The sequence below is a fragment of the Miniopterus natalensis genome, chromosome 6, assembly GCF_054644295.1.
Source record: "Miniopterus natalensis isolate mMinNat1 chromosome 6, mMinNat1.hap1, whole genome shotgun sequence".
Taxonomy (NCBI): domain Eukaryota; kingdom Metazoa; phylum Chordata; class Mammalia; order Chiroptera; family Miniopteridae; genus Miniopterus; species Miniopterus natalensis.
The window spans coordinates 48,669,946-48,689,452 of record NC_142086.1 but is presented as its reverse complement, the minus strand read 5'-3'; the positions used below and the strand labels follow the sequence as shown (position 1 = coordinate 48,689,452).

General features: G+C 45.5%; 1 pseudogene; it reads right to left on the bottom strand.

Moving 5' to 3' along the window:
- Positions 1-12,946: 12,946 nt before the first annotated feature.
- Positions 12,947-16,483, bottom strand: LOC148092907 (high mobility group protein B1 pseudogene; annotated as a pseudogene).
- Between the last annotated feature and the right edge of the window lie 3,024 nt (positions 16,484-19,507).

The following is a 19,507-nucleotide window of genomic DNA, read 5'->3' as shown; positions in this document are numbered from 1 at the left end:
CAAGAAGGAGAGGTTGGTGGTCTGATGGGACCTGGTCAAGAGATCAGGGTGGGCTTCCTGAGGATGTGATGACTCAGCTGAGAGCTGGAGGTAGCAAAGGAGTGCTTTCCAGGATACTCAGAACCCCCAAATCCTCATAATCCACCCCTGCTCTTCTTGCACAGCTCTGAGTCCACAGTAAGAGCTGAGAGAATGAGACTGCCTGGAGCTGAGGCCCCAGACACGGGCCCAGGCCCACTCAGGTCTCTTGGCTGAACATCCACACTCTGGCCTCCTAGCCTGAGCAGCCTATGGGGTCTTATGTCTGCTTCATTTCAAAGACTGCATGTCACCAGCCACCATCAAAATCAGTCAAGTCCAGAAAGATTCTACTTCTCAGGGACTGAAGACTCAGAGGAGGCAGGGGGCCCCAGAAAACCCTAGAGAAATATTGACTGTTAGCTAGCTTTTTAGGCAGATACAGTCCAATTTTTTGTAAAGTGGCTGTGGAGAAGGAGGGAGGGATCATTTCTTTCCACTCTCACTGACCCTCCCACCTGTCAGGCTAGAAATCTCTTCCCTGTGAATTTATGCTAATGCAGCTGTTTATAATTTACAAATGAGGCAGAGAGGCTGATTTACTGCTGCCTAGGGGTCAACTGAGGAGAGAAAGCTGTCATCCCCATCTCTCTTTCAATCTCTCTCAAGAATCATTATAAAACACCCTTTCCTCGCCCTTCCCCTGTGTAGTAAAATGGAGTGCTCACTGCTTTGATTTCTAACAGGCACAGACAGCCAGCTCCCTGCAGGGTCTGGAGTTCACATCAGAATGATCTTATTTAAAACAAGGTCTTTTTTCAACACCCACATCCTGTCCCCCAGTGATGCAGAAGATTCCACCTTCCCTTGGCTTTGAGAGAGGGTGTTTGGGGCATGTTAACCTGACTGGTGAGGCCAAGAGAATCCCTTAGGGGAAGCCAGAGCAGCAAGATGGATTAATTATTCCAGAGGTGGTTTTGTGAGACTGCATGTATGGCAGGGTAGTAAGAAGCTAGGGAAATTTCTGGGCAAGTAGAATGGGAAAACTGAGACAAAAAAATTAAACAAGGCCAAACAGCATGGGCAGCTTGCAGTGAGTCTGTGTATCCCAAGACCTTATCTTCCCCACCCAAGGACACTTGAGAGCAAATGGTTTATACTTCTCCTCCCTAACCAGAGAATGCATAGCTTAAATCACCCTGGCTGGGGAAATAGAGAACAAAAACTCAATTAATGCCATTTGTGCCAGCTAAACGTAAGGACAGATAAAGTCTGGAGGACAAGTAACAAAACTCCCAAAAGCATTTGGATGGTATCACTTGAGGGGGAATGTTAGGCAGGACAGATAGCTGCTATGGCAGGAGGAGGGGAAGGGGGGAAAAGGAGTGTTTATCTCACCCACTGAACAAAGAGGTCAGCAGTCTTGGGACTTGCCAAGATAAAATTGCCAGATGTTCTCATAAATTCTGGGAAAAGCCACAATAATGTAAAAGGAGGACCTTGAAATCTAGTCTATCTGGAAGGGGAACCTTGAAACCTATAGGGGGGGGAAATAGCATAAAACCCTTAGACCTCCATGGGGTGGGGCGCTCAGATTAGTTGAGTTGCCTGCTTGTGCTTTATGCCAAGTGTATTCTTAATAAATCCTCTTGCTTTGCTTCCTTAATAAATTTGCTTACTTTGCTTCAACACTGCTTTCTGTCACTCATCTGAAATCTTTCTTGTGAGTATGACAAGAGCCGAGGAGGGGAGAGCCACCTTCAACTCAGGTGGCTCTCTGGTAACACAGGGAAAGGATTCAAAAAATCTACCTCTGGATTTTGATGGCTCAGTGACACAGCAGAAAGAGGAGTGATTGGGACAAGGCACCTGGGTGGAGGTCCAGGCCCCACCCACACCCCAGTTTACTGAGGCATCCTGACACTTCACTGCTCTAAAAGTCCTAATTGCATCCTCTATCATTTAAAGGCAGGGCAAGATTTTCCCCAATTTTTTTCCTGTTTAACATCTATGACTATTAATCAATTTTCACTTTTTATTCCCCTATTATATTCATATGATTACTGATGACTTACAAAAGAGATTATGGCACAAATTTTTAAAACTTTAGTGAAGAAATTAGAAGGAAAAGAAGAGTAAAGCTGAGCCTTATATGCTTGTTAGAGGTGAACCAAAATTTGTCTCTGAGCTTCCTAGCAGCCAGTGCAAGGAGGGAAATACAATCAAGTATAATACTAAGAGCATAGATTCAGTGAGGATAAACCAGTTTTTTAGAAAAAGGTGAGCTCTTCCTGTTTCTAAGTTCTAAGAAAAAGGTCTTCAAAAAGAAAGAACTCTGTCATGTTGTAAGTAAATCCTCAACAATATCTTTTCAGGAAACACATTAATCTTCTTATAAGGTCCCCTAGTATCAGACAGTGAATAGTGCATATTACAATTTGACCCAAATAAAAAACTGCACTCCACATCTAAATTTCTCTAGTGGCCTTTGTCAGCCAAGAAGATAATAGCAGAGTAGCTAGAACAGGATTTCTCAACTGAAGGCCAATGACTCCTGGGGATCCCAGACAAGTTATTGAGTTTGACAAACAACTCAGCTGATTTGAGGAAATACTTCTCAATCATTTTCATGTAAATTTTTATAGAGACAGAGGAAAAGAGATATATACACCACAGAAGCCACCTGGGCCAAAGGTCATCTACTCTCTGTGCCAATCTTGTATCAACCTAATAAGACAGTGTCCCTTGGGCATACCACTGTTCCACCTGTCCCCTCCTCCTCTGCACCTCTATGCTGGCACTATCCCAGTCACTCACAGACAATGGCAGGGCCAAGCTGAGCCAGCATTGGTCTGGATGAAACTGCCTTTCTTGGCTCCCAATTGCCCCACAGAGTAAGGTTCACAATCATCCACATGCCATTCAAGGCTCTATGTGATCTGCCCAACCTTCTCCTCTGGCCTCAACAGAGAAACTTCTCCCCTTCTCCATCCCAGCAAGTCCTCAATACTCCTGTCAACCCATTGATTTGCCTTCATGCAGACATTTCAAACCTCTGTGTTTGTTCCCTTTGCCTTTCTCCCCTCCCAAGTAAGTTTCTCTTTTGACATTTCTCCCACCCTCCAAGACTTGGCTCAAAGACCACCAAAGCCAAATGTTTCTGTTTTTCCAGGAGACACAAAATCTTCCTCTCTCGCATAGCACTTGGTCAATATCACATTCATTTACACAGCTCTTGTTACTGAGCCCTGCCTGCACCAGTCCCTGGCTGAGACTCTGGGATAAAGCGCAGAGAAGCCCTCATCCCACAAGAAGAATCTGAATTCTTGGAGTTGAGGTTTGTCTCCCAGTTGACTGGGGGCTCCTTGAGGGCAAAGACCTCAGCTCACAGTCTCAGCTCTCTGGGGTCTCAGCCCTCCTCCACACCACCAGCAGAAGTTCAGCGAGTGTCTGTAGAATTACCTGCAAGAGAGAGGGGCACAGTGGGGCTGCATCAGGGGAGGGGATGACTCAAGGGGCACTTTGCTCTGATTGGTGGGGGAGGAGCCACAGGCAGCAGGCCTACCGGCTGGATGAGGCTGGGGAGGGGCAGGGATTTCTAATCCCTTTGTCACTGCAGGGCCGCCCTGCCCAGTGGCCATTGGTGTGGCCAAAGGTGATGAGCACCTGACATGCTTTGTGTTTATTGGCATTTCTTGCTGCATCTATTTATTCAACCAAAGCATTCTGATCACAATGGCCATCGAAGCTTGTTGACATACTTGAAAATTTGCATTCATGCAACTCAAGCTTCAGCCTTCCATGAGGTGAGCCCAGTTAATCCTCTGGGTGAGGCGGGGCTTATTTTTCAAAGGGATACAGTTTCAGCTTCCAGGGTGTGCTGAGTTTCTAATGGGCATTTGTGCACACACTATGCCCAGGGCCTTCTGCTGGGTTCCCAAGCATTCCCGAGTACTGAGGTGTGTGAGATTGTGTACAGGTGACACACCTTCGTGCGAGTGCTCCTATGAGCCCCTGTGCTTGTTCTGTGGGTGCCCGTGCACACCTGTGTCTGCACAGCCTCCAGGTCCCAGTACCTAATGGCGCACACTCAGCGAATGCACTTCGCACGCTAACTAGGTTCCCTTTGCCCTTTGTGGTACTTAAAGCACCAGAGAAGCTGTCCTGCTCATGTGGATCACTTGAGATTAAAAAACAGAGAGACTTTGCGTTTACACTGAAATCCTTGTTGTGATCATTACCAGGACCCTGTAAATTCCCCCAAGAGAACCCAACTCGGCACGCTGGGAACTCGTTATTTTGATTGTTGCCCTCGCCTCGTGGAAGGGCTCAGTGAACTCCTCCCAGACGAGTTATTTAGTTATTTGCCTCATTCTGAATGGCAGCTCTGGCCATGGAAGGTAGGGCCCTGTGCCCCAAGTCCATGGGGGAGTTAATATGAAATATGATGAAATGGAGTCCCCTGAAACTGTGAGAGGGTGCAGGGGCGCTAAGGGAAGGAGCCCAGGCCTGGTGGTGGTAAGCTCTGGGGTCTGGGGTGATTTTAGAAAATTACTCCCTTGCTTGGGACCTGTTTTCTCAGTTTCAAAATGAAGGGGTTGAATGTCATTTCTAAGGTCCCTTTGTCTACCAAGCTCTAGGACTGTTCTGCTATTTTTGGCGGGAATCATAGGCTCCTAAAATTGTCAGAACAGGAAGGAACCTTGGCCTAACCTCCACACTTCCAGAAGCCAGCAACTTGCTCGGAGCAAGTCAAGGCAGAATAAACAGAATATGTTTTCTTGGGTAGATTTGAACCATCCTGGCTCCTTGATGCTATCTTGAATGCATTTGATTTCTGAGAGGTGACAAAACTCACATCCCCTCATCTTTGGTCAGAAATTGGCTTATGCTTCAGCTCCTTCCCAGATTCCATTCCCCACCCTCCCCCCCACCTCACCCCACCCCTGGCACGAGGCACACATTCCTATCAGAGCATCTGAAATCCTTGGGGATCTTGCTACACAAAGGGTGGTTCTCAGCAGCATGGGCACTGCCTGGAATCTTGTTGGAAAGGCAGACTGTCAGGCCCCACCCAGACCTTTTACCCAGATCTCCAGATGATTCACTGGCACCTTATGCTTTTGGGAGTCGCTGTTCTAGGGACACTTGGTCTTTCTATGTCTATTCTAGTCACTGGTCTGTCTCCCCAACTAGACAGTGAGCTCTTCAAGGATAAGGCCCATGGTTCATCTGCATTTTCATCCCAGGGCTCGGAATGGTCCCTAGTGCAAAATTGGTGCTTATTAGATGTTGAATAACTAGATTATTGAAGTGAGTCTTTGCAGGCTTCTTGAAAGCAATGAACCTGGCACCAAATGTGAAAGAAAATACATGGTATTTGTGGGTAGAAAAAAAGTGGGTATCTGGAAAATAGCTCCCAGCCCCACCCAGAAGCAGGAGGTTAGGACTGACCTGGTTGGAAGGGGTATGACATGAAAACACAGGAGAGGAGGGAACAAAAGGAAAGAGGAAGGGAGGGGAAGGACATGGAGAAGTTGAAAGACAGCTAGATCAGGGCCTTTGGGACATCCACCTCCTCTAATCTCATTTCCTACTGTTCCGCTAACCTTGAACACAGATGAGCATGATGGCTGGAAATAAGGCTCCGGGGCCAGAGAGACTGGGTTTAAATCCTGGTTCCACACATGCTGTGTGGTCTTGGACAAGTTACTGAACTTGCGTCAGCTTACTCATCTCCAAAATGGATCATAGAAGTACCTTCCTCTAGAGTCCCCATGAGGATTGAATGAGTAATACAACACATTGGCACAGTGCCTGGCACAAGGATAGTGCTCAATGGATGTGGAATGATCGTAAGTGAAAGAATAAACTCATTACCAGTTTGCCTGAGTCTGTCCAACCTGAGAACTTAGCACCGAGCTAGGTCTGCAGGCTCTAAACCTGGGCTTTTGCATCAACGGCTGCAGCCTTCCCTCCCATTGGCCCTCTAGGCCCACTCAAAAACCCCTCTCTCTGAGACCTCAGATTTGCATTTCTCAGGAGGGTTTTCCTCCTGGTCTCCAGGAGTCCTCCCTTCCCAGAGGAGAAGACTATGCCATTTGCTCATATCTTTTGGTTGTAGGGCAGCTTATCTGAGGGGCAGCGCATGTCATGGCTTCACCCAGGCCATAAAGCCCAGTGGATGGCTTCTAGGTCTGCCACCCAAATACCGTCTCCTTTATGTTGGCAACTGACAAGAAGTATGGAGCATGTTTATATCACTAGATTAGAGAAAGCCCGTCAACACCAGCCAGAGGCTTCCTAGCTGGCTCCTTGTATCCCAGCTGTGTCCAGGATTCTGCAGAAGGGCCGCCCACCTACAGTCACGCAGATGGTATGCACTGTAGCCCATGTGAGTGGCAACCCCCCACCCCCCGCCACCACTCCCAAAATCGGTCAGCACGCAACCTGAGCAGACGCACTTAGAGTTCCTCTTCCCGAAGCAACTCCAGTGGTGCTCCTTGTGAACAATCTAAGAGCCTTAGGGACAGCTGTGCGGCATTGGGTACAGTCAGTTCAAAGCGGTCACAGATCTGCTCACGTGAAACAGTCCCTGCTCTTTTAAATGATATTCTGGGAAAAAGAATATTGACCTCCATCCCAGCTGTTTAGGAAAAGGAGGAGCTGAGGGAAAGGACACAGCGCGAGGAGTTCTAGAATATGCACTCAGCTCATTCCTTTGGGGGGGGCAGGGTCTTTAGAGCACAGGCAGGTCTGCCGTCAGCCAGGCACAGGGGTGCATTCTCTGGGACACTTCATGTGCAGGCTGTGGGGTGGGTGCTGAGCAGTGAGCCCAGCACTGAAGGCAGCTGCTACACATCCTGTCACGCTGGCCAATGCTTTGGAACCATTCGTTCCAAATAATCTGACAAGTGTGCACTGAGCAGGGCCAGAGCCTTCGCCATGAAAACGGCCTGTCTCCTCCAGCTCTCCCTGGCTAATGAGGCACTTCTCACTTTTGAATTTGTGTGCCTATTAAGACACAGTGGCTCACTTATTCTTAGTAGCGTTACCGAAAAATACCAGTAATTACAAAATGGGTATAGAAAAATCACATTTAAGTAAATGAAGAGAGGAATGACTTTTATTACATTTTCCCAATGAATATGTAATTATTAGCTACAAGAGCACCCTCCTGGTTCACAAAATGACCATGCTTTCTCCTTGGGAGAAGAGGTGAGACTTGGACTCATTTGTGCAGCTCAGGTAGCCTGAGATGTTCAGAGGAAGCTCCCCTCCTCACCCCTCCCAAAGGATGCCACTCCATCCTGAGTCAGCTGGGAGGCCAGCTCTGTCACCAGGTGCCCTGAGAAGTGCACATGGGGAGGAGAGGCAGTGACAGAGAAGGGTCCCTGAGTATGGACCACTTCTGGACCTCTGCACACACCATCCACACCATCTCGGGGAGAAGTTGGCCACCTTTCCAGGCCCGCAGCCAATGCTCCCTCCTCCAAGGAGCCTCCCTGATGATCCAAACTTGCTCTGACCCATTTTAGGAGGAAGGGGAGAGATTCCAATGTGGCAGCAACTGCTGTTGGCCTCTCCCTCCTGGGCACACACTAAAGTACCTTTCTTGGCTCTCCTTGTATCAGGTGTGGCCCAGTGACTAGCTCTGGCCAATGGAATGGGCTGAAAGTGGCGAGCCGAGCTCCCAAGCCTGGCACACAGAAATGTTCCACCCGCTGGCTAATGGGGAGGTCTCTGAGCAGGAGGGGGGCCACATGAAGCAAGGCCACCGGGACCTTAACTGATTCTGCTGAACCAAGGGCCCCACCCTGTATTAGACTGCGCCATAAGTAAGAAATACATTCGTATTGTGTCAAAGCCACGGAAATGTTGGGGTCATTTGTTAGAGCAGTGAGGCTCCCTGACTATTAAATTCAGAGATCTGAGGCCACTGATAAGGCCAGGCCTCCCTGGAGGCTGCCTCTCTGAGGTTCAGCTGTAGGTGAGAGCAGCAAGTTGCCAAAATCTCCTCTTCCCAATTTCCCAACTGCAACATCTCTTTCTCCATTTTCCCAGCTTGCCAAACTGTCAGCCCACGTAGGAGGGGCTCATGTCTGTGCACCTGTCAGCCTGCAGGTTCACATCCTGCCATCTGGTCTGTGGTGACAGCCACCCAGACAGCCTCTTTCATCCCCACTCTCCCTCCCATTCTGTGTTAGAGGCCAGTATAATGTCTCCAGCTTCACTTACTCCTTTGTTATTAAGGATGAATAAAGAAGCAGAAACACGTAAAGGATGGTTTGGGCAACTCTAAAAAGTTCTGACCACATTCAACCATGAGCCACCTCAAACCATTTGTGAAAAGGTCATAGCATCTTCGAGCCCCTTGTAAAAACCTAAAAAAGAAAAAAGAAGCTAAGCTCACCCATCATTGCCTATGGCCTCACATTTGGGTTGGATTCTAAAACTTCACTTGAAAAATATTTAGTTTTATGGACTTATCCTTCATAACACTTGCCATGTATGGTTAATTAATTCTAAAAAAAAAAAAAAAAAAAAAAGCTGATTCTAAAATTTAGATAGAAGAAAACAGAGGACCCAAAGGAGCCAAAGTAATTGAATAGGGGAAGCAACATTGAAGGATGCACACCCCTGCCTTCCAGACTTTCCGTGCAGATGGGCCTTGTGAAAGGGTGAAAGGGGAGACCCCGATCAGTGGGGCAGGACAGAGAACATGGAGACAGGCCCTCAGGTGCACAGTCACTGAACTTTGCGAAGGACGCTGAGGCAATTCACAAAGCTCATCGCTATCGTCATTTAAAATGATGCATCTACATTTTTGTTAAACGCCGTTCTCCCCTCTCAGGCTGCAAGCCCAGGGAGGAGAAAGACTGTCCTTCTCGTTCACAGCTATTTCCCCAACACTTCACACCGCGCCTGGCACAAGCTCAAAGCTTAACAACCATGTTTTGAAGGCAGGCAGGCTGGCGGGTGGACAGGCTTTCTTGATCCTTTGGGCATGAATGGGAGCTTTCTCCACACTCAGACTTCTGTCAACATCCATGTAGCTATTCTTTTTCCTTCACACATACAAGATGATACATAACGTTTCATTTTACAACTCTCTTTACTTCCAAAATGTGGCTTTCCCGGGTACGAAGGCTTGGCTGTGAGAGCAAGCAGGCCTTTGTGCTCCGGCGGGGAGGCTTGCACTGTCAGCGTCTGCCTTCATTTCCGTTTAGTCGGCTCAGACACCTTTGCAGCTTCTTCTGTCACCTGTCCTGATCTGGGTGGGATCTCTTCTGTCTTTTGTAAGGATACTTGTTTTTTATTTACAGCCCACCCAGATAATTCAAGATCTCATTGTAAGGTCCTTAATTTAATCACATCCATAAACACCCTTTATCCAAATAAGGTCACATTCAGAGGTTCTAGAATTAGGGTATGGGCATATCTTTTAGGGGTCATCACTCATCCCACTACACACACACACACTACCAAACTCACAACCAGGACCAACTGCTCAGAACTGTGAGCTGGGCTGCTGCACAGCTGTCATTTAACTGACAGTTGCCTTCCATAAAGCACATTTCACAAACATCATGTTATTTAATTCTCGAAGAGATCTGGGAGGTATTATTCTCCTATTTTAAACAAGAGGAGACTGAGACCCATAGAATTTGAGTGATGTCTTAAGTCCACATGGCTTCTAGGAATTATAGCTGGGACTTAAAACCCAGGCCCATGTGGCAGGAGAGCACAGAGTGCGATGCAAGAGCCATCCAGGCAGCTGCAGAGCCTAACTCCCACAGCACAGAGATTGGTTTTAGGAAGGGGACTCACCCGCTTCACAGGCCGAATGAGACCGTCTTCTCTCTACATGCAAAGAAACCTAGTGGCAGTCTCAAACGACCATTCCAGAAGGGTCCCAGAGCCTGTGCTCCCCCTCAGAAATGCGGGACTATGGGACATGGAGTCAGCAAAGCCACATGGAGCGCTTACCGTGGGTCTCTGCCCTTAAGCAGCCTGCAGCCCAGAAGAGCCAGACATTTGCCTTTAGTACAAGGCAGAGAGTGGAAGAGGGCAGACGCGGGCAGATGAGGCCTCAGGGGCCCCGGGAGGGAGAGATGGGAGCTAGAGGAAGAGCTGGGGCTGAGGGATTGCAGAGCCTCACTGGGCAGCTGGAGGAGAGATGACCTCATTTCTCCTGAAGGGACTGTTTGGGGGGGAAAGCTGCTGTCTTCCCATAAATTGTGCTGTAACTCCAGAGATGTCATTTTCTCTGCATGCCCAGGCCATTTTAACGCCCGGCATCTCAAGCAGCCCCAAGGGGCTGGCTCTGCAATCTAGGTCCCTCCCCTGCAGTACAGCCTCAGAGAAGCAGGATCTGTCTCCCCCAGCTGGGGCTCAACCCAATCTGAGGCTGGTCAGCACATGGTCATGGCAGCAGCCGTGCATCCCACCAAAACTCAGGGGAATGCAAAATAATGGATTAATGCTCCTACTTCTGAGCCCTGGTTCTCTTACACTCAGAACACCAGCCAGATTTACACAGTGAAGAATTTCCACACGTCCAGGCCAGGGACAATGTGGGTGACCGTATTACAATGAATGGATTTTATTGACCTTCCTATCTTTATGGGATAGAGAGTTGAAAGCAGTGCTAAATATCATTAAGCATTTTTGTGGGCTGGTGAACATGGGTGGTTGCTTGCAAGGCTGCCTTACAGAAGCTAAGACTTTACTTGCAGCCCTGACTTTGCCTTCCCTGGACGTTTGCAGTCTCTCTTAGCTGGAGCATTTAGCTGGAGCAGCCTCAAGCATCTCAGCAGCTTTACAGCCACAATATCAGGTCCAGCTACTGTCCACTACTTGTGGCTACAGAATTACTGTGACCCAGGTCTTTTCACAGCTCTTAAGTGTACTCTCTCAGATCAACCAAAATATGTTCAAGGAAACGATACAGTGTTGAGTAGCTCCAACACCGCATACAGATATCTAGGCAAGCAAAGAAGTGTCCTTCAGAAAATATGTGGAAAACACTTTTGCTCTGCCATATGGATATTGTTCCTCGGCATCTTTAAGGGGAGGGAAGTAAGTCTTCATGAGAAATAGTTAATTCTCTGGGAGGCCAGAACCCTGGATTCAGATAGGATCTCTGACAGGAAATGAATGGGGCATTTCATAAACCTGCGTTTCACTCAGAGCGCCTCCTAGAAGGTACAGAGCCAGGCTAACCAGGCCTGCGTGGTGGCCCCAATTATTGGGAACACCAGGCCTCCGTGCCCACCCCCGTCTCCTGATGGTATCTCATACAGAGTCACTGTGGTCATAGCGTGATTTTCTACAGTGTAATTTCCTCACCCTGCTGCCCAGTGCCCCAGGGGAGGCTGCCTGGCGCACAGTAGCCATAACTGATATTTTCAAGGTTGACTGTGAGGGTAAGGAAGCCCCTCTGATCAGTCCAGACTGTGCTGGCCTCTTTCTCTGAACCTTTACAGCACTTGAGACCACACCTAAAAAAGTAGCTCCTAACCAGAAGCTGGAAGGGCTAGAAGGAGCCATGGGGATCACCCTTCCATTGCCCATTCTCTCCTCAATATTCCCAAAAACTGTCCGGACTCTGAGCACCTGCAGAGCTGGGTACATCCCCTTCTATTTCCACTCAGGGCTCAGCGTTCTACCTCTGGCAGCCACACAGCAATTCTAACCCTTCTTCCATCTGACAAGTCCCCCAGGGCCTTGGCCATACAGCTCCTTTTCTTTCTGTAAGTCCCATCCCAAAACGCTGTTGAGTCTGCCAGCTTCTCCACACTGTCGTCAATATTGCTGTTACCTGTCTTTTTATCTATAGTCATCCTAGTGGGTGCGACGTGGTGTCTCACTGTGATTTTGGTTTGTATTTCTTGGATGGTCAGTGGTGTCCAGCCAGCACCATGCACCATTTCTTGTGCTCGTAGGCCATGTGTATATCTTCTTTGGAGAAATGTCTATTCAAGTTTTTTGTCCATTTAACAAATTGTGTTATTTGTTTCTTTATTACTGAGTTGTAAGAGTTCTTTATATGTTCTAGGTATAAGTCCCTTATCAGATACTCTATTTGCAAAAACATTCTCCCGTTCTGTGGGTTGTCTTTTCACTTTCTTAATGGTACCTCTGAAGCACAGTTTAATTTTGTTGATGTCCAGTATTTTTCTTTTGTTGCTTGTGCTCTTGTTGTCATATCAAAAAAATCATTGCTTAACTCAAGGTCATGAACAATTACACCTATAGTTTCTTCTAAGAGATTAATAGCTTTAGCTCTCATGTCTTTGATGCATTTTGAGTTCTTTTGTGTGTGGCATGAGGTGAGGGTACAGCTTTGTTCTTGTGCATAAGGCTGCTCAGTCGTCCCATTTATGAAAGGCTTGTTTTTCTCCATTGGCACCTTTGTTGAAAAGTAATTAATAGTAAATGTTGTGTCTATTTCTGGACTATCAATTCTATGCCTTTGATCTATACAACTTACTCTATGTATATGTATGTAAGTTTATCCACTTTCCTCTAAGATTCATTTTAGCAGTGTCCCACATACTTAATATGTAAAGTATTAATTATTATTCAATTTTAAATATTTTTATAATTTTAATATTATTCTTCCTTGATCCATGGATTATTTATAATAACCAAGTAAAATTGGTGTATTGATTATATATTAATTTGTAGTTTTATTATATTGTAGTCAGAGAATGAAGACTATAGATATTAAATCTTAGAGGGTTTTTTGGAGATTTTATGACCTAAAGAGAGTTTAATTTTTGCCAAAGCTTCATCAATGTTTCATATATACTTTAAAAGAATATATATACATATATATTTTTTTACATTCCAATTTTTTTCTTTTAAACAAGTGAATTGTGTACAGAGAGGTTAAATGCTTTATATACAAGAAAAAACTGCACTAGAACAATGAACACTCATCATCACCATCTTCCTCCTTGTTCTTGCTTTTTTTCAGCCTCGACAACTCCTTTCGCTGCACCAGGCTCTCCCTTTAGCATGGTATGCAGCAGTCTCCTCTCCATGTTTCTCCTTCAGCTTAGCAGCCTTCCTTTCATCAGGCTGCTTGTCACCTGCAGCAGTGGGATTCCACATCTCTCCCAGCTTCCTGGCAGCATCACCAATGGACAGGCCGGCATGCTCTCCTTGGATTTGGGGGTGATACAAAAAAACAAGAAAAAGGCCGAAGGAGGCCTCTTGGGTGCATTGCGATCCCTGAGCTTCTTTATGTTTCTCCTTTAGGAAGGACATAAGTTTTCATTTCTCTCATCACACGCCTTGTCCGCCTTTGCCATGTCTTCACATTTTCTTTTCTCTTTCTCTTTAGCAGACATTGTCATCCAGCTCTCTGAGCACTTAGAAAACTCTGCAACCCTGACTGAAGCATCTGGTGCTTCATCTTTGCTCCTCCAGGCAAGATTGCACAAAGAAAAGCACATGATGACATTTGCCTCTCCTTTCGCACCTTAGGATCTCCTTTACCGTGTTCAGTTGTTTTCCCCAGTGCCCATCCACCTCGCGCTCGCCCCAGTGCTGTCCCCGCGCTCAGCCGGCTGCAGCGGCCGGAGGGCAGGAGCCGCGGCCTCCCCGCCCTCTCTGCTCTGCAACAAGAGAGCGTACTCCGAATGGAGGCTCTGCATGTCGGGGGTATGGCTCATATATATTCTATTTGATTGGGCTTATTAACTGTAATATCCAAATCTTCTGTATTCCTAGTAATTATTTTTGTTGCTGTTGTTAATCCTCACCTGAGGATTTTTCCCCACTGATTTTTAGAGAGAGTGGAAGGAAGGGAGGGAGGAAGGGGGGGAGAGAGAGAGAGAGAAACATCGATGTGAGAGAGACATATCGATTGGTTCCCTCACACACACACCCCGATCGGGGCTGGGGATCAAACCTGCAACCGAGATACGTGCCCTTGAGCAGGAATCGAACCCACAACCCTTTAGTGCTAGGGTCCAAGCTCTAACCACTGCACCACATCGGCCAGGGCTATTCCTAGTAATATTAATAACTAAAACACTCACATTATTTAAAAATCAAAACAGCATAAAAATGCATTTCATTCCCGCTCATGTCCCTTCTACACACCCATGGGCCATCCCTGTGGCCAGTAATAGCTATTAGCTTCGCGTATTCTTTCCTGTCCATGCAAGTACTCAAGGTAAGGATAGAAATTCTTATTCTCTCTCTCCTACGTAAAAGGTAGCTAATTATATTGATTTTTTTTCTGGCTTCATTTGAGTTGACCTTTGCATGGGTGCAGCAGTTTATCTAACCAGTCCTCTAAAGAATCACATGGGTTATTTCCAGGTTTTTGGTACTAATAATACTGCCACAAATACCCTTGCCCACGTGTCCTTTTGTACATGTGCAGGCTTGTTAAGTTAGTTTTAGACACACTTACACTCTTCGTTTGCCCATCTTTCTATTACCCCCGGTTTCGTGGAACTCTAGTCACGTCTCCGGGCTCTTATGCAGCTTCGGTGCAGCTTGTAGGTCCCATAAAATACCCTTCATCCTAGATGATGGAGTATTTCTTCCAGAGTGTTTCTGTATTTACTTCTCCGGGCAAATCAAAACCGATTTTTTATTAAGGCTTTTGCCTTGGGAGTTTTCCAGGCTCCTGGGTAGTATAAGTTCAAACTGAAATCTATGTGAGACACAGGCCCTGAGTTTTTATTTCTCAGGGGAGAATTTTTAAATCTGAGCCCAAGCAGAGACAGACGTATTCTCTTGTTCTCTCGCTGAGCCCGTGGACAGTTTTCTTCCTAATCTATATTTTCCCTGAGGCCGTGGGCCCTGAGAATGCCAGTTCTAAGCAGGGTCCTCATTCTAACTCCCTGCCTTATGCGGCCCGAGGTCTCATTTCCTGCCCCATGTGGGCAGAAAAGCCCGAGCCCCTCGCTTACTGAAACTGCCACCATCGTGCCCACCACCCCCACCCCCACCAGTCACTCCCCCAACTACCCACCACCATGGGCAGCCGGCAGCTCACCCACTTTCCACTGTAGCTTTTCGTTCCTCGTCATTTCTGGTGCCTGGTGATTTTCCTTTCCTGCTGCACACTTGGCTATTCATTTACAAGGACTTCTGTTATGTTTTATGTAGGTACTTGTGGCAGAAGAATTTATGTTTATCCAACATTTTCCTACAGTTTGTTTTCTCTCTGGGCTTCCCAGTGATTGACATCAACGCAGTTGACCATTCGTGTCCCGCAGTAGCTGTTTGGTAGAACAAGTAACTATCCCTTATAAGAATGGTGGCCTTTTAGGCTGGTGGAGAGTTTCGCAGACAGTCTAAGACTCCAAGGGCTCAGTTTTGATTGCCGTTACGGCACATCTACTCAGGCTAGGGTACAATCCTTTTCTCTTTCCCTTTGGCTACGTGGTTCTTCTACCCTGCTTATAGAATCATATAGATTATGGTGTTTTGCTTTGTTCTTTATCAAGACTTCTTAATATCCATTTTGGAAACAGCCAAGATGGTGTCAATAAACAGATTCTCATTTTAATCCCAATATTTTTAGGTGAAATATGAGGTCAAAAGAGTTTAACCAACATACTTCAGGCCACACTGGTAGGGTGAGGTTAACCAGAAGTGAACAGCTCTTTGTGACTCCCCACATAAGCAGTAGTAATTGAGGATTTTTTATTCTTTATTTTATTTTTTTCCATCATGATTTATCCCCTCATACCCTCCTCCACTCCCCCCCTGCAATCACCTCATATCAGAAAAAATATTGCTGTGACGAATGTCTAAGATTTTATTGCCTATGTTTTCTTCTAGGATTTTTATGGATTTGAGTTTTACATATAAGTCTTCAATCCATTTTGAGTTTATTCTTATATATGGTGTAAGAAGATGGTCTAGTTTTATTTTTTTGTTTTACATTTATCTGTCCTAGTCTCCCAACACCGTTTATTGAATAGACTATCTTTACTCCATTGCATGTTCTTGCCTCCTTTGTCAAATATTAATTGACCATAAAGGTGTGGGTTTATTTCTTAGCTCTCTATTCTGTTCCATTGATCTATATGTCTGTTTTTATGCCAGTACCATGCTGTTTTGATTACTATGGTCTTGTAGTATAGTTTGATATTAAGTAGCATGATTCCTCCAACTTTGTTCTTTCTCAAGATCATTGTTGATATTCAGGGTCTTTTGTGGTTCCATATAAATTTTTGGAATATTTGTTCTAGTTCTGTGAAATACACCATTGGTATCTTGATAGGGATTGCATTGAATCTGTAGATTGCTTTGGGTAGTACAGTAGTGATTGAGTTTTGATTAGTACTTCTGCCCTTTTGTTTTTATGATTAGGCCCAATGAAACTATCAACATCAGTTAATGTCTATAAATGGGGACAACGTACACTCCCTTTGATCTTAGAACATTTTTCCTCTACTTCTTCCCTGACATACAGGACTTACGTCATGTTGATAGCCCCCTCAGCTACTGATGCTGGACTTGAGGGAAGAATAAGCAATATTTCTTATGCCAAAGAGTGGAGCGAAGTCCCACTCCATGTGGAAGTATTTTGGAGCTTTGGGCAGATGATTTATGTCCCAAGGGGCTATGAGCTGACTAGAAGGTAGGAGACTTCCTGGGACAAGCTCCTCCAGACTGGGACTGAGGGTATGTTGACAAGTTGATGTCCCCCCACTTCCTCCTGAAAATACATATGCTGTTGGTCATTAAATGGCTTGTTCTGGTGATGGAAGCGGTTGGGGGAGGGGTTGTCAATAAAACCAGAATGGAATTGCACAATGTTCAATGACTTTGTAACTTATGTAATGAGTCTTGTTAAAAGATTACCCTTTGATTTAATCTGAGAATATATAGCTCCATCCCAAGATGAAGCAAGCATCATAATGTCAGAACAGTCTTTGTTTACTCTGTATTATTCCAGGACACATGGGGTACCCAGACAAATGGGGGTCCTGTCATCAGTCCAAGATTTGTGGTACCTTTTGAAGCTGGAGCCAGATAGAACATCTTCTTTCTTACCTGCTGACTCCTCTGCAAAGCTGCTTCCAAGATATAAGAACTAAATAACATTCTCTAAAGAGAGCAGAACTTTCATAACCGGGAGTCAGCAGGGGAAATGCTGAGTTTAGCAGCAGAAATTTCCTAAGCCACCAGCAACCAAAAAAGAATATGTGTCAAAAGGATACTTCGTTCCATCCGTTCCGTCAGAGCCGCTCGAGAGAGATGAACACTGTGCCAACTTACCAGTCAGCGCGACGGCAGAGCTGCCGCCTCGTCATCGCCTGATGCTTAGGAGAGCTGACCTGGGATGAGAGTGCGCGGGTCGCACAATCTATTCTGAGTGCACAGCACTTTTCACTCCATTCCCTCGGAGGAGCTGAAAAGCAGGTCACTATAACTTGCATAGGCTGGAAGTAATTTGATTCTGTTAAGTTTCTTACAATATATAGAATTATAGCATCATAAAATCTCAAGGTTGGAAGAGATCTTAAAGGTTATTTAGTCCATTTGTTCCGAGATCTCCTTCACCGTATCCCTACCAATTGGTTATACAAGCTCTGCTTCAGTCGCCTCAGTGATGGGACACTTGCCGTTCCATAAAGAGGGCCACTTAGGACTATCCTTTCCCCACTATGAGGAGGCAGAGATTTCCCAGGGCAGGTCACAGCTTTTCAAAAACCAGGATTTCTACAAATTCATGCTGAGCTGCTGTAGCTGGCTCCTCCACTCCCCCATCACTCCATGATTCACCTCTTGGGAGTTCCCCAAGCCTTTCCCCTCTGTCTCAAATTCTGTCCCACCCCTTCTTTCCACCTCTTGACAGGCATCCATATTTCTACATTTCCTGCGGATATGTAGACAAAAGACATTATCCTCCCCCCTTCCGACTCTCTCATTGCTTATCCTTGCCTTCCCCTGTGCTCAAAGAAGTATCTCTCTGCTTGTCCCAAGAAGAACCTTTCTCTGACTGTGCCAGAGGTGGGTCTATGGTGTATCTCAGCCTGTTCTGCCTTTTGCAAGGTGGGCGTTCCCTCATTCGCCAGATGTGGAGGAGTTGCTCAGGTAGTTTCTGGATTTGTCAGAAGGAACTGTTCCATGTGTAGCTGTAGACTCGGTGCATGCCTAGGAGGAGGTGCTCCTCTGTCTCCATCTTTGACTGGAACCCACGAACCTCCCTCTCTTGCTGGGAATCACAGTCACTATAAGAAACAGTCAGAACTGATTTTCTGCATTTACTATAGAATTTTTATGGAAGAGTTAGCCTATTATATGCCCTATTTTTCTTATATAAACTCTAGGGGTGAAAAATAATTTTATAATTTAGTGCCAGCAAAAGTACCATTTCTCCTAAGAAAATATGCTTGCATCTTCTATATTTTATATATGATCCATGTTTTGTTTTTTGCCCTGGCTGCCAAAAAGCTTAGAACCAAACCATATCATCTATTTTAATACTAGTACTTACAAAGGCATCCAAGTCAGAAAGGAAGAAGTAAAATTGTCTTTGTTTGCAGATAATATGTCATAAAAGAAATTCTTCTATGCTCTGGAATAACAACTAGCCATGTCATTATCTATCTTATTAGATTTTCATAGAATCTTCCTGTAAAACCATCTGAGTCTCCTGATATTTTTGGTCACTGTATGACAGTATTTTCTCTCTTTGTCCTTTGTGATTTTTTTCTGCTTACATGTCCATTAATTTGGGGGGTGAATTTTGGGAAATTATATTCTCTTATAAAATAACCTATTTCATCTATATTTTCAAAATGATTTGCATAGAGTGGAGCAAAGTAATATCATATGATCCTCTCCATTTTCTCTATACCTGAAGATATTACCTTCTTATCAATAAATTCATAAGTAAGGATGTTAAAGAGTAAAGATATTTAGATTTGAAAATGATAAAATTAATAAATCTAAGAACTGTTGCTTTGTGGGGATAAAAGATGAACCATCAGCCAATCTAATCAACCACTAATCTTTTTACTGTCTTCATAGTTTGCCCGTTCCAGAATATCATATAGCTAGTCATACAGTATATAGCCATTTTTACATTGGCGTCTTTCACTTAGCAATATACATTTAAGACTCATCCATGTCCTTTAGTTGCTTGATAGCGTATTGCTTTTAGCATCGGGTAATATTCCATTGCGCAGATGCACCGGTTTATTTATCCATCACCTGCTGAAGGACATTTTGGTTGCTTCCAAGTCTTGGCAATGATGAATAAAGCTGCTATAAACCCTTGCTTGCAGACTTTGTGTGGCTGTCTTTGTCAGCTTGGGCTTCTATAGCAAAATACCATAGCCTGGGTGCTTTAAACCAGACATTTATTTCTTACAGTTCTGGAGTCTAGAAGTGTGAGTCAGGGTGCCAGTGTGCTCAAATTGTGGTATGAGCCCTCTTCCTGACTTGTATCTTCACATGGTGTGGGCGAGAGGGCCAGGGGACCTGATCTCTTCTTCTC